The following is a 15,961-nucleotide window of genomic DNA, read 5'->3' as shown; positions in this document are numbered from 1 at the left end:
AACTGACTAGTCCTTTAAATTCTCCTATATTTGTTATTATTTGTTACTAAAAGAAATCTGGAAAATGGAGAATGTTTTGAGATTTGAGAGCCATAAATAAAGTAATACAGCTGATGGACTCTCTACAGCCAAGACTTACCAATTGTCCTAAATTTTCTCCTGGTTCAAGGATTACCAGCACCCTCGATCAACAGGAAATAGTCTAAAGAACTATGACCACATTCGCAAAAGATGGATTCTGAATGTTTATTATTATTTAAGGGGGGATTGGTTACAAATTTTTACTAGTTATAATTTAAAAAGGCTAAACAAAGGAGTTAAATTGAGATGTCTTTCTAAATAAAGGGTGATATGATGTAGAAATGATGGGGGGAAAGGATAGATAACTGAGTCTACTTTAATCCAGAAAACAACTGTTAAACTCAAAATATTTTACATTGGTATAGATTTTAATTTATTGATATAAAGTTAAAATTAATTTTATTATTTTGTATGTATGTTTCTACTCTACTCTTGTTTGGGATATTGTGCTTATGCAGCTCATTTTAAAATGTAATATAGGGCTGGAGAGATGGCTCAGTGGTTAAGAGCACTGCCTGCTCTTCCAAAGGTCCTGAGTTCAATTCCCAGCAACCACATAGTGGCTCACATGGTGCCCTCTTCTGGCCTGCAGGCATACATGCAGACAGAATCCTGAGAAAACTGTATACATAATAAATAAATAAATAAATAAATAAATAAATAAATAAATAAAATAAATTAATTAAAATGTAATATATAATTTAAAAATGCAGATTAATAGTCATCTATAATAGTCAAACATATTTATGCTAGGTATGTTTTCAAGGTCATAAACAGATATATTTAGATAGATGGTCTTCAAACTTCAAAGATCTACAGAATATGACATTTAAGATGTTTTAATAACAGGAGGTCTTTTTTTGACAATGAGGCACGTCTGCCCCTGGCAGCACCAGTCTACTTCAGAGAAGATGTTGGGCACTGAAAAAACTCCATATAGAGTTTGCTTTTTATGGTAAAAAACTAGACATGTGGGCAAAGAAACTGCCCTTGCCTCAGTTGCTGACAGTTACTTTCCAAAGTGGACCAACAGGATGCAAGAAAGGCAACTGCCAAAGAGAAGGCAGACAGTCCTTCAGAATTCCCTGCTTCACAGGAAAGTCTGTCAGATATGCTAGGCCTGTAGACCAGAGTTGAATGCCCCAACATTACAGAGGAACTTTGGGTGACTGTCCAGGCAGCCTGATATCCCCGTCATTTGGTAGTATTTCATCCTTCTGGGGTCTTTGATGGAGTTGAAAATAAAATAACTATAATTATAGTTTTTCTTAGTTATAATAGAAAGCAAATTGGATTCAAAACTTTAGACTCACCAAGATAAGATAGATGATTAAGTATTTTCTCTAATTTTTCCAAAGGCAAACGGATTAGATGTTGTTACTGTAATTCTTACTTAATAGCTATTTTTGTTGTATGTAGTTTTACTATATTAAGGTTAAAAACTTCCTTTTTAATTAGACAAAAGGGAGAAATGCTGTGGAACAATCTTTTTATACTATGAATATGTATTGCTCTCATTAGTTAATAAAAAGCTAACAGGCCATTAATTGGGCAGGAAGTTAGGTGGGAAAACCAGACAGAATGATGGGAAGAAGGAGGGAAGAGTCAGGAGAGATGCCAGCCAGTCTCTTAGGAAACAAGATGCTAGAGATCAGGTAAAGCAATGAGCCACATGATAAAACATAGATTAATAAAAGTGGGTTAATTTAAATGTAAGAACTAGTTAGTAATAAGCCTGAACTATCGACTGAGCATTTATAATTAATATAAGCCTCTGAGTTGGCTATTTGGGACCAGGCAGTTGGGACAGGAAATGTACATTTACAAATAGAACTACTGTATGCCCCAGCTGTGCCACCTGGGTCTATACCCCAAGGACTCTAAATACCTTTGCAAAGATGCTTATATATCTATGCTTACTACTGCACTATTAACAAAATCCAAGAGACAGAACTGCCTAAAGGCTCATCAACAAATAAATGGATAAAGAGAACATGATATTTGGTTCTTTTCTCAAAAGCTCTTTTTGCCTTATGATTTCTAATTTTATTTCTTTTACAATATTATCATTTCTGGGCAGTGGTGGTGCACACCTTTAATCTCAGCACTCAGGAGGCAGAGGCAGGCAGATCTCTGAGTTCAAGACCAGCTTGGTCTACAGAGTGAGTTCCAGGACAGCCAGAACTACACAGAAATCTGTCTCAAAAAACAAAAAAACAAAAAACCCAAAATACTATCATTATTTTTATTTCATGTATGTGGGTATTTTATGTATGTGTATGTCTGTACAGAAGAGGACATTTGATCCCCTGGAACTTGGGTTACAATGTCTGAGAGCTACTGCTTACCCAGTCCTGTGTGCTGGGCATTGAACCCAGGTCCTCTGGAAGAGTAACAAATGGTCTTAACCTCTGAGCTATCTCTCCAGACCCTAATTTTGTTTCTTTTGAACATATACTAAAGTCTTTTAGGTTGTTCTAATGTCCTAATTTGGGAGGTACACCCCTTAGATCTCTCTTCGAGAAAGAACTTGTCCTTTGGTCACAAGGAGCTCAGTCAACGGGCAACCTCAAGCTGTAGATGCCTTCAGGACCTGCCTCAGCTTCCAAGTCAGGGCCTAGCTCTTTGCTGGCAGCCCCTAACACTAGCTGAGCATGAGGTGTGGGTTGGAGGGAGTAGGAGGGTGGGTTGTGCTTTTACCGCCATTGTTGCTCAATGGACTTCTTTGATGGGCAGTATCTGTTCTATGGTCCTCTTTGCCCTTGTCAGATCTCCATCGTGTGTGAGTTCTCCCTGCCTGGCCTTGCTTGCTATTCACCTTTATCTTTGTTGCCATTGCCCCTGGATGTAGCCTTTGAGCTCCTAACTCTGTCCGTGCATGTGCTTCCTGGGGAAGCTCAGCACTGGCCCAAGTCACATGGTCTCCGGACCTCCTCTCCCAGCAGTCTTTCTCCTTCAGACTTTATATTGATTCTGTTTTCACTTAGTTCTCTTCCATGGGAGCTGTTTTCTGTGGAAATTCCATATAACCTGCAAGGTGGAGCAGAGACCTGGGTAGTTTCCCAAGAAGTGCCTTTAGTTTAATCACTTCTGAGACAAATTTGATGTCTGCTTCTAACCTAGGGTTCTCCCCAGGCACCAACATCACCACGTTACAGTTAATGCAAAAGTAATCCCATGCCCTACTAATTCGGGCTGTGATTACCATTGCTCCCAGGTGTCTCTTCTTTACCTACACACTTGTAGTACAGCCTCAAACTGTAAAACATATCTGCCAGGTGTGATGGCACACATCTGCACTCCCAGCACTCAGAAGGCTGAGACAGAAAGGCTGCAAGTTCAAAGCCAGCCCAGTATACAAAGTGAGTTTGAAGGGCTGGAGAGATGCTGTAACAGTTAAAGCACAGATTGTTCTTGCAGAGGACCTGAGTTCAGTTCATAGCACCCACATCAGACAGCTCACAACCACATTTAACTTCAGCCCTAAGAGATCCTGTGGGCACAGTACTCAGGTACACAATCTCTCTCTCTCTCTCTCTCTCTCTCTCTCTCTCTCTCTCTCTCTCTCTCTCTCTCTCTCTCTCTCTCTCACACACACACACACACACACACACACACACACAAACTGAATTTGAGGCCAAGTCTGAACTATAGAGCAAAACCCTTAAAATAAGTAAATAAAATTAATTTACCTTTTATCCAGTGTTTCTCTATAGAGAATAAGATGAAAGGGGCTTTTTTCATCTTGTGGCACCTCACACTCACTAAAATTAAAACCCAGAAACCTGAAAAGGAATCACAGATGTGATGTATAAACCTTCCTGTGAGCCTCACCTTTGAGGGCTGAGCCACCCCTCCAGTCCCCTTGAATGATGTCTATCTTGTGCCTTCTATATCAAAACACCACATGGGACCAGAGAGATGGGCTGAGTAGAGGTATGTTGGGGTCAGAGAAAAACAAGGCTTTCTCAGATTCCATAATGAAAGGACAAAGGGGATGTTGGTTCTGTGTCCTTGTCCAGGAGCTGATTTGGTAAGGTCCAATCTGGGGTCAAAGCCTGAGCCTTGAAGGAATTAAGGCTTCAGTTCCTAGGATCCCAGCTTTACTTCTTGAAGGGCTGTGGCTGTTCATCCTAAGGCAGCTGAGTCTGAAGTAGCCTATGTTTGCTTTGCTAATATTGTTTGAGTTAGCTTTCTACTGACTTTGCCCATTGTCCCCTGCAAATAATCTATGAGATGATGTAGTTCAGGCCAGACATGGTGGCCCATGCCTTTAATGCCAACACTCGCTGACCATCTCGGTCTATATCGCGAGTTCCAGGGCAGCAGAAGGTACTTGCTGTGGAGACTCTGTCTCCACAAAACGAGCAAAGACAAGATGCTGCGCTGCTTAGTAACTTCCTTGGCGTAAGTCACCAGCTTATGCAAGACCTCACCCGGGTCCTCCTGCTTAACACCTCAGCTTTATTCCTCTGGGTTCAGGCACAGGTGCTTGTGGCCAAACCCAACAACCTGCATTCCATTCCCAGAGCCCACAGGGTAGCCAGAGAGAATGAATTTGCATAAGCTGTCCTCTGACCTCCTCCCGGCTTGTGTGCCTCCCACACACGCGAAGTAGATGAAGGCAAGAAACACTTCCCAAGGCGCTCTATTAATAGATACAGTTTTAATTTATTACTACACTACATACTAATATATAGATATGATTTCTATTTTAAATATCAGCTACGTTTCACATTTATATTTACATACATGTTTAACTATTTCCATACAAGGTGACTTGGTCACCTTGTCACTTTTTTAAATTTTTTATTTGATTGTGAAATAATTGGAGCTCCCCGGGGAGTTACAGAGAAGTCACGCGGATGCGTCACAGTTTCTCCTAATCAGGACCCTGCCCTTAAGAAAAGGAATCTGAGGGCTCAAAGGTGGATGGATGCTGTTGCAGAACCTGTCAGTTTCCCACTCTACTGGACCTTCCTTCTGGCTGGACATTGTGTAAATACCCCGCTTCCATACTCCTCAGACAGGTGGTTTCCGGGGCAGATTTTGCATGTCTCACACTAAGAGGCTGCTTTTCTTTCTCTTGTCACTTCCCATTTCTCTCCTAGTGTCACCAACTCCCCCGGAATGCTGATGTAACTCAAGTTTTTGTCTTGGGGTTGGCCTCTGGTTTCTTCAGCTGATGCAGCTTGAACCGTAAGTGTCTTAAAAAGCAGGTCGGGCAGGTGAGATGGCCTAGCAGGTAATGAGGCTTTGCACCAAACCTAGAGACATGAGTTTGGTCCCCCACGACCCACACAGTGAAAGGGGAGAAACAGCTCCCACAGTTGCCCACCTCCACACGCAAGCCACGGCACATGCACATATGAACACAAAAAATGAATAAACATAATTTAAATTTTTTTAAGAGCATTGACTGCTTTTCTGGAGGACCTGGGTTAGATTCCCGGTACACATATAGTGGCTCTCAACTGTCTGTAATTACAGTTCCAGGGTATCTGATACCCTCTCCTGACCTCCAGAGGCACCTGGCATGCATGTGGTACACAGATATAGATGAAGGCAAAATACCTATGCATAGAGAATAAAATAATTTTTGAAATGTTTTTATTTTTGGTTGTGAGCCTAGCCTTTAATGGCTCAGCCATCCCTCCAGGCTGAAATATTTTTAAAGTAGGTCCTTAGGATACATTCAAGAATTGAAATAAATTACCAGCCAAGGGCAGCAAGGTGCCCCCTACTGTGTGGCAGGAACCCCATCATAAAAGGACTCTTATGTGTGGTTAACTGGGGCTAAGATAAAAGCATAAGGAGATAGAGTAGGTTACATATCTCTGCACAGGACCCTTTGCCAGAGAGCAGTAGGCCCCTTCCCTTGCCTGGAGGTCAGGCAGAGGCCTCAGGTGATACCAGTTCACCTCAGGACCTGCTGCTACCTCCTCTGTGTTCTTAGGCCGATGACTAAGGTCACGTTCCAGATTGGTACCCTTGAGAAGTGTTATCTCTGTCTAGAGAAATGAGATTTAAGGAAGGAAGAGGAGGAGGAGGAGCAAGAAGAGGAGGGGGAATGAAGGAAAGAAGGAAGAAAGAAGAAGAAAAGAAGAAGGAGGAAGAGGAGGAGGAGGAAGGAGAAGAAGAAGAAGAAGAAGAAGAAGAAGAAGAAGAAGAAGAAGAAGAAGAAGAAGAAGAAGAAGAAGAAGAAGAAGAAGAAGAAGAAAAGAAAGCTGAAGGACGTGGACACGTGGACGTGCCTGGGAAAGGATGCTGAATGGGAACGTGGGAACAGGATGGAACCCGGGATGGAGAGGAGGTCTACTGTTCAGACATCTCTGTCCTGGGACTCAACAATTAGCCACTCGGCTAGCACAGTTGGAGCTGGAATGATTTCTGGACGATTGGAGGGGAGACTATCGGCGCTCACCAGGACCCAGAAATCCCAGCACTGGGTTAAGCTGAGACTCTAATAAATCGCTGATGAGTACGTATAACGTTATTAAGTATGTAACCGAAAAGGTAAAAAGAGTGCCCAGGGGACTGCAGAGGTGGCTCAGTGGCTCAGAGCACTTACTGCTCATTCAGAGGACCTGAGTTCAGTTCCCAGGAGCCCTGTCAGGAAGCTCACAACATCCTGTAACCCTAGCTCCAGGGGAATCTGACATCCTCCTCTAAACTCCATGGGTACCTGCACTTCACACACACACACACACACACACACACACACACACACACACAATTTCTTTTAAATCTTTTTTTTTTTTTTTTTTTTTTTTTGATGAGTGCTCAGTTATCCCGCAGGAAGGAACAGCAGGAACAGATACCTTAAAGCTGACAAAACAAGAAAAGACGGCAGTGCTAGCAAGTTTAGATGCTTGTAAGAGTTCCAAGCGCCTGGGACTTAGGACTGGGAGGAAGGGCAGCAATATTAGAAACTGATGCCACAGAACACTGGGAAAACTGAGAGTGAGTTCAGCTGCTGCCAAGGAAGTCACTGCTGATGCCAGGTCGACGAAGTGCTGCGGGGTGGTACTACTGGAACTGGAAATGCCAAGAGGAAGAAGCAAGTCCCTCTTCCTGCGGCTGCTTTCCCAGCGTCTGCCCTGCAGTCTTTCCTGGCAGCAACATCAGGAAGCCACTATGGTCTTCTGAGCCAGCTCCAGCATCACACAGCATGGCATCGAAGGCGGATGTGGCATTAAGAGGCAGTAGCTTAGCTCACAGAAAGACTAACATAAACGAAGGGAGGCTCAAACTTCCAGAACTAGAGGATACAGTTGAAAGGGTCAGAGAAGTGAGCCTGCTGGAAGAAAGACACTGCTTAAAACCAGAGGGGCTGGAGAGATGGCTCAGCAGGGAAGGACACTGGGCTGCACTTCCAGAGGACCAGGGTTCAAGCCCCAACACCAACTGTCTGTGACTCCAGATTCAGGAGAATTGATGCCCTCTGCTGGCTTCCACAGACACTATATGCATAGGGTGTACACACGTACAATGCAGACAAAACAATCACACACATAAAATAAAACAAAAATGAGTGAGCCCTGGCATCACCAAGCAGCTCAGCAAGAGGCTCACCAGTGGCTGTCCATTCCAGATAGGTGGACAGTAGCAGGGTGGCTTCAGGAGCCAGGCAGTGGGACTTAACACATCAAAAGCAGCGTGGATGCCACCAAGCCAGCCAAAGATCCTACCTGCAGGATTCTATGGGAACAGAGATCAGTAGGCAGTCCCCAGAGCACCATTAGCCAAATAGAGCAATTGCCTGTGATCTAAGGCTCAGGGAGCCATCACCACTGAAGGTCACCCAACCCAGAGTCCATCGTGGGAAGGAAAGACTAGGTTCTGTTTGCTATTGTCATATTTTTTTTTATTTTGTGTTGTGTTGTTTGAGACCCAGTTCTGGCTGGCTACGCGGTCACTATGTACCTGAGGATGACCTTGAACTCACATGCCTCCTGACTAATCCCTAGAGTTCTGGGATTACAGACATGAACCACCACACCCAGTTTTGTGCAGTGCTGGGGGTCAAACCCAGGGCTTTGTGTGTGCTCGCTCTGCCTATGGAGTTACATCCCCAGCCCTCACATTTCTTAATGTGTAAAGAGAGACCCCTAAGGGTAGGAAGGTCAAATGGAGGCGTCTGACATCAGAGGGGCAAGGTGGGGAGGGAGAAGGTTCTGGCAAATGTGTTTTCTTTGTTTATCCCCAGAACTTCAGACAGGATGAGCGGATCTGCTGCTGGGAACGGATGGCGGTGCGCATGCGTGGTCTTACCTCAGCTACGAAGCATTACAGTAACTGTCACTCTGGTTCACTGGGATGATCATACGCACATCTGGCCTGACGAGGGAAACAGCAAGTGTTGTGGATGCTCTCTAAGACAAAGGCAGGTGTTGTATGGATTTTCTCGGGAAAATCAGGAACAAATGGCCATTTCCCGAAGATGGAGTACTCAGGGCAAACCAAAGCAAATAATTCCACTCTGGTGGGGCTTGGTGAACCGTTCAGTTCATTTGTTTGTTTGTTTGTTTGTTTGTTTGGGGTGTGTGTGTGTGTGTGTGTGTGCATGCGCACACGCTATTCACACGTAAGTATGGGGTGCTCAGAGGAGGATATCGGGTGTCACGCTTTATCACCTTTCCTCCTATGCCCCTGCCTCAGGCTCTCTCACTGAACCTGGAGCAAGGTCAGCAGCCTGCAAACTCCCGTGACCTTCCTGTCTCCGAGTCCCACAATGCTGTCACTGCTAGCTTCCCACATGAGTGCTACAGAATTGTGCTCAGTCCTCCTGCAGGCAGAGCAAGCGCTCCCATCCCCTGGGCCATCCCCTCAGCCCCAGTGGGCCCAATCTTCTGTCTCTTTAGGGCAATTTTAGTTGCTCTGATTCCAAAATGGCAAAAGCTGTGCCATACCAGGACAGAATGAGAGAATAAGAGACAAAAAAGCAAAACAAAACAAAACAAAACAAAACAAAACAAAGTTGGGCTGTGACCCAGCTGCTAGGGACTGAGTGATCCAGGACATGCGGTAACCACCCTTCTGAGGAAAGAGACAAACGAGCAGGCTCTCTGCTTCCATGTTTTAGAGACAGGGTGCATCCCATGTAAGAATGCTGCTCCAGTCCATTCGGTGTGTGAATACTGCCCATGTGACAGCAGTATCCCAGTACATAGAGATGCACAGTGGAGCCCTTGACCAGCCTCTGGAGGAGACTCCTGGGGCTCTGGGTAAAAAGTATGTGCTTTTCACTTAGGGATTGAGCGAACGGTCAATATCTGGAATCTAATACTTGGCATTGCTTTTGGTAGACACTGAACAGTGAGCCACACAGGGACTGACCGTTCAACCAGAACTTCCCATTGTAGGTTGTATCATTGTAGGTTGTATCATTGTAGGTTGTATCGCCACCAAGCCAGTGACGCATGTGCACAGCAATCCATGGCAGGTTGGAAATGCAGCCTGCAGGACCAGGTGTTAAACAAGTTGTAGAAACCAGGTCAGCATCCCAGCGTTATCGCTTCTGTTTACAGGGGCCCTGTCCTCCCAGTTCACACCTATGAACACATGGCGGATTCCTTCTGACCATCTGGCCCAAGGAGGAAGAACATCTGGCCTTGGCTTCTGGAGTGTGAGGAGCAAAGGAAGCCAAGGGGGCAGAACTTTAAGTCACCAATTTGGTGTGGAAAGAAAAGTAGATTAAGGGTCAGGAGTCCTGGGCAGATTGAACGGTATGGGCAATTTCTCATGAACTTCTGAAGAGTGAATTTTAAAAATTACAGATAAGGTCTAAAGAAGAATCATGTGGGAGGATCAGTGAGCAATGAAACAGATACGGAAAGCCCTGTCTCATTTTATTGTCTGCCAGAGACCCCTTGCTTAGCAACCTCAAACATCCTGGGAAATAGAATGACTCCTCCAACGGAAGTGAGCTTGCCTCTCTTCTCAAACATTCTGGAGTATGCCCAACTGGCTAGTGAGCCAAGAAGCCGTGGTGGCAGGAATAGAAGGCATGTGTGGTCCAACAGCATGGGATCCCTGTCACCAAGCTGATCTAGATATTGCCACCACTAAGTGTCCAGTCAGATACAGGTTGAGCTCTTGCCTCAGTTCTGCCCCTCTTAGAGAATATCCAGCCACAGATGGTTGACTATACTGGACCATAGTGCCCTGGAAGGACCATGACTCTCTTAGGACTTCACAGAGTTGGTCAACTTGGAATATCGTTTCTATTCACAGTGTCTTGGACAGCACCACTCTCTGGGATGTGGAATTCTCCCGAATGTGACCACAGAAGAAATGGGCATGTGACTGATTTCCTACTGCCCTAATGTATACCACTCACCAGCTGCCATCATAAAGACAAACAACAAAGCACTGAACTAAGCACCTGAAGGCAGAAGCTGACGCACCGCCTGGTAGGTGGGCTTAAGTTGTTCTTAATGCAGTTCTGACCCTTGAGCCAACAGCACCGTGGATGGATTGAACCCCTAACGGGCAGCGGTCTGTGACGTGAGAGACCCCTGCCACCCTTGTGCTAGCATCCCGCCTGGTAAATCAATGCTCCCTATCTCCAATGCTTTAGTCTCTGTTGGGATGAAAAGCCCAGATCTCGGAGGGTTGGGAGAGGATAGAGGACCTGTTTGCGGCTTCACTGGGTTCTATCTCCTCCCTGGCAGCTTGGGGCTTCCTACAGCCAGTAGACCCACGGACAAAGAAAGGAGTCTGACATTGGCAATTGAAGTAACTTGTGCTGACCCCGGTTCGGGGGGGGGGGGGGGGAGAAGAAAGATGATGAGATAGTTGTTACAGTCTAAGCGATGGGTGCTAGAATTTGCCTCCCTGCCCTTCCATTTCCCTATGGATTCTCTCTCCCTCCCTCCCCTCCCTCCCCTCCCCCCTTCTTTCTCTTGCATCAGCTTCCCTAATGCTGAGATCACAGGTGTCCCATACAACCCAGCTCTCCTTCCTTCTCCCTTTAATACCTTGCGAATGACTACTACCGCGGAGAAGCAGTGACTGCCAGTGAATTTACTAGAGGAGTGAAGGCATCAGAGCGAGTGCGAGAGGAGGGGAGGCCATAAGAAATCCTGTCACCGCCCTACCCTTATCTTCCAAACCCAGCAGTATCCCCAAGAGAGGCAACTACTAGCCCCGGAACTACCGGAACTACCGAGAGCTAGCTGACTGTTGAATAACCCCAGCTCCTGTACCTTTCGGGGTGGGGGAACTCTGGGATGTGTTTTGTACCATTGCCCAGGGTTTCCTGTAGAGCAACTTTCTAGCTGTCTTCGGCCTGCGATAAAAATGTGCCCTCCCCACCTCTTTCCCACTTCCCTATTCCAGTTATTTGTATTCCCCCAAGCGGACTCTCTTTGCTGAAATCTTTCTCTCAATCTCAGCTCTTGGAAGAACCCACACTAAGGCACACTAGTTTAGAGAGTGGATACATAGATATTTTTAAAGCTCTCGTGTGTGTGTGTGTGTGTGTGTGTGTGTGTGGTGTGTGTGTGTCCTTTTCCTCATTTGTGTGTGTGCATGTGTTACATGTGATAAATGATATAATCCAAGTATTACATCCTTCTGATGGAGGAGTCATGAATATTTTAAATTTCCTCAGCTCTTTCCTCTGGTTTGTTTTCCTACCGCGGACCCTGCACATCAGAAGCTATTTTTAATTGGCAATTAGGAGGTTATTAGTGAACTCAGTGGAGTCGTGGGCTGACACATAGCAGGGGAGGAGGTGCAGATGATTTTTTTTTTTCAGAGAAACTGGGCTAGAGAAAGGCCAACAAGGGGTGGTGGCTGGCGGGGGTGGGGAGCATGGTGTGGGAACCATGGAGTGTCCTTTGGGGAGAAACTTGAGCATGTTTCTAGCCTGAGGAAAAGCAGCCAGTGGCAAGGAAGGAGGCAGAAATGGAGTCAAGAAGAGGATAATTGAAAGGGTCAGATCCCAGAGGTGGCCTGCGGGCGACTGGGCCAGGGCCCAGGTGCGGGCAGGAACTCAGGCCAGCTTCACCCTCTGAAGCTGGGGGAAGGCAGGTGGATGAAGATGGAAGTGCGTTGACTTCATCTGTAGGTTCATTTCACACTGTCTCGTGGCGCCCAGCACTTGCAGGGTTCCTATAGATACCTCGAAGGTTAGAAATGGAGAAGCGACTTGGAGTCTAACAAATGGAGTAGGGAGCCAGACCTGAACAGGGAACTTGGTGGCGCCTGCTGCAGCAGCTTGCCGTAAGGAAGCTTCTGTTGCCTGCCTACCGGATTTGGTTTCACACTGGCCACTTCGCAGCCCTGAGCAGCTTCCAGCTCTGCAATTGCAGATAAAAATGTCAACTCCACGGGGCTGCTATGAGATTTTCATAAATAATGGCCAGAAGCACCTAGCTCAGTGCCTGGCCCAAGAGGGTCACTCAGACCGATGCCCTCCTCTTCCCCTGCCAATGGCCTGAGCCAGCATTACCTAAAGGGACGTGGGTGTTGGTACCTTGCATTGGTAGATGCTGTTACACATAAATGCTTTAAATACAGCCGCCTCCGACTATTTAAAGTAGTTAAGGTCTATAAAGTCACAGCGAGGGCTGACTTTACAGATCCTGAGTCACTGCCCTGAGAGGAAACACAGGTCTGGGTTCCTGCAAGTCTCTGAGCACATTTTCAGCCATCCTTCAATGTAACTGCATCACATGCATGTTTCTCTTTAAAGACATTTTACTTAAAATATTCAGCCATCCTTCAAGATCTTCGGGACCCTCGTGTTAAGCAAAATCCACGGGTGCTCAAATCCTTACGTGATGACATTGTATTGTATATAAGCTATACATGTCTACCTGTAGACTTAAAGCATCTCTAGATTGCTTGTAGTATCTGACATATGACAACGCTGTACAGTTTTAGACAGTATTGCTAAGGGGAAACTACAATTTAAAAGGCTTATTCGATAATTTTTTTTCTCAACTAGCTTTGCTCTGCAGTTGGTTCCTCGATCATGGGTTTTCAGGCCTGATTTTAAGAGTCGGTGAATTTGCAGATGTGAAATCCACCAATAACAAGACTCAGTTAAATCTTTATGTTTCTGAGCATAAAGAAAGTAGAGCTATGTAGTGTAAAAGTTAAAGTCTCTCACAATTCCAGCCCTCGGTGGAACACATGCAGAATTGGTATGTGGTTCTGCAGAACGCTGGGTTGAAATTCAAGTCCGTGTGTACGCATAAGTCCACATGTGCCCATGTTTAAGTGTCTGCATATATTTGTGGGGTTTTTTCTTCATTGTTTGCTTTTTACACAATAGTTTCTTTTGGAAAGCTCCCCCTTCCCCTCCGAAAAATCTTGGTGTTATTTCTTAGAAACAAGTGGCCTACACTATAGTCATGATCTTTGTCTTAGCTTACACCATGTAGGTGGGTGGTCCCAGTCTACACAGTCATTCAGGATCCCAGGTTCCTTCCACATCTTTGCTCTGTTAGCCCTTTGGAGGATTACTGAAGCCAAGTTCTTGGCATATAAGCCGTCCAACTCAAGGAGGCACAGCACAGAGATGAGCAAAAGCTCATTGCCTTAAGGTCTGTTTCTTCTTACACTGGAAAGACTGTTTTGAGACTCGTATTCAATAATGCACCGTGTAAGTGTAAGAATACCTTTTTGTTTTTCCATCAAGTCTGCAAAATGCATGGTATATTTTGCACCCTAGTAAAAGGTCCGCATATATCAGTAAATACACACTGAAGAACATAGCCTGTTATATACACCATCAAGCCTTTCTCTTTTTTTTTCATTTTTTTCTCCCATTTCTTCAATAGCTTAGACTCTGCTCTGTTTGGTGGGGGGCGGGGGAATATGTGTCAAGGAACCAGTCAGGATTCTTTAGTGACAGTCTGCCACTGTGAAACTTGCTTAGCCAATAAGATGGGTCATCGTACATATCCCAAAGTCCAGGCTCTACATCAAAGCAGCAGTTCCCCTTCCACTTGGGCCCTGTGGACCCTTCGCTCTCCCTCAGGCTCCGGCTGTGTGTTCCGACTAGGCACGGTATGGCTACTCTAAAGCCAGAGCATGAAGAGACTACTTCCAGTAGTCTCCCCTATCCTTAGTCTTTCTCTGATTTTTCTCCAAGTCAGCCACGACCAATCCATCACTGAAACATGGATGCAACCATCATGATTTGGATCAAATACAACTCCCTCCTGGAACTGGGCTGAAGTCTGCCTTCCTGTGATCATATTGGATAAAGAGTCACGTGAATGGAATCCAGGCTCTGAGTGCAAGGAAAAGCTGTCTCATGAGCCACCAACCTGTCTCTCATGGTGTGAAACAAGAGTCAAGAGAGGGTGGTGGAGGGTACACCAACAGAGTTAAACATTTCTTTTTTTAAACTGTACTTCATTGAAGTTTAACTCTGGTGAAGGAGTATTCCATGCACAGGGGAGCCACCCTGCTGTGTAGTTATTCCCTCTGCATGGAATACTCCTTCCAAGGAGAGAAGCTCACAAGACCCTAAGAGTAAACAAAACCCCCAGGCTCAAGAGCACAGTTACACTATCCACTAAGCCCCTCCCCAAGGGTACACAAGGCTTAAAGCAGTTGACAAGGAAAACGGACTCTCAGGCAAGTGAACTACCTGGAAGCTGTGCAGGGGATCCCTAAGGATGCAACTTTCATGAGCTGCCACTCATGCTGGGGTGAGATCCTTTGAGTCACCCCTGGTCCTGTAGCTAATCCCAATAAACTCACTGGCTCACTCTGCCTTTGGTGCCCTTGGGTCTGGGGCGAATAAACCTTTGTTCACGTCTCCACAGGAGAAGTCATGCAATATGCTCTCAATGCTTCCTCTCCATCACCCCCTTTTATCCACCACTAGCTTTCCTCGCGTCTATATGTTCAATCTGATGACCTCCTGACCCACAGTCAGCGGCCAAGCTCACAGCTGACCTCCTGCAAGCCTCGGCTTTGCTGCTGTTGCTCACCTGTACTGTTTTGCTTGTGCCCAGCATTGCATGCATGGGGAGGGGTCCTTGCCTTCACTGTCCTGATGATATAATGAACATCCAACACTTCAAGAAACCCAAACCAAGACAGGTTTCCCTGCTTGAAAGTCCAACGCCTTCAAGAAATTCTTCACAAAGACCCCCATACTTTTCACCTACCCAAACCTCTTCCCCATTCCACCCCAACAATACAGGGCAGATATCCCTGTGTGCTTCCCTTTCATGCTGCTGTTTTTGCTCGCGCGCTCTCTCCCTCCCTCCCTCCCTCCCTCCCTCCCTCCCTCCCTCCCTTCCTTCCTCCCTCCCTCCCTCCCTCCATTTGTCTCCCCCCCCCCCACACACATATACACACCTGCTTAGAAATCCCTTACCTCCTCTCTTTCTGGCACAAAAGACAAGATCTCCCATTATACCTTTCCTTCTCTTCTACACACACACACACACACACACACACACACATGCAGCAATGCAGAAACATCTGATGAATAGCAAGAACCCTTGAGGCCATACATTAGCCAGAATTCTCTCCACAATCTACTAAAAGCGTTCCTAAGAAAGCGAAGAGGAAATAGACCCAAGGGTGTGTGGCAGCTTTGAAATTAGCCTAAGCCAACAGGGCAAGTCTCCAATTTTATACCTACAATCTATGCAAACCTTATATTATAATGCAGACTACACAGCATCGACTTGTCTTAATACTCTGTATTATTTTCCTCAAATCTTGATCATCCAAAAATTGATCGTCCATTGAAATGGTCCCTACTTGGGCGCTATCTGCTCACTTTTTCTGCATTAACTGTCCTCTCGCCCCCTGCTGCCAGAACCCTAAGCAAACCTGGCAGCTGTGCAGACCCGGAAAGAAAAAAAAAACAGCTGGTTTTCATGTCCCTTGGGGTCAG

Source organism: Arvicola amphibius, chromosome 6 (genome assembly GCF_903992535.2).
Source record: "Arvicola amphibius chromosome 6, mArvAmp1.2, whole genome shotgun sequence".
NCBI lineage: Eukaryota > Metazoa > Chordata > Mammalia > Rodentia > Cricetidae > Arvicola > Arvicola amphibius.
The sequence above is the reverse complement of the archived record's forward strand: the minus strand, read 5'-3'. Positions refer to the sequence as shown.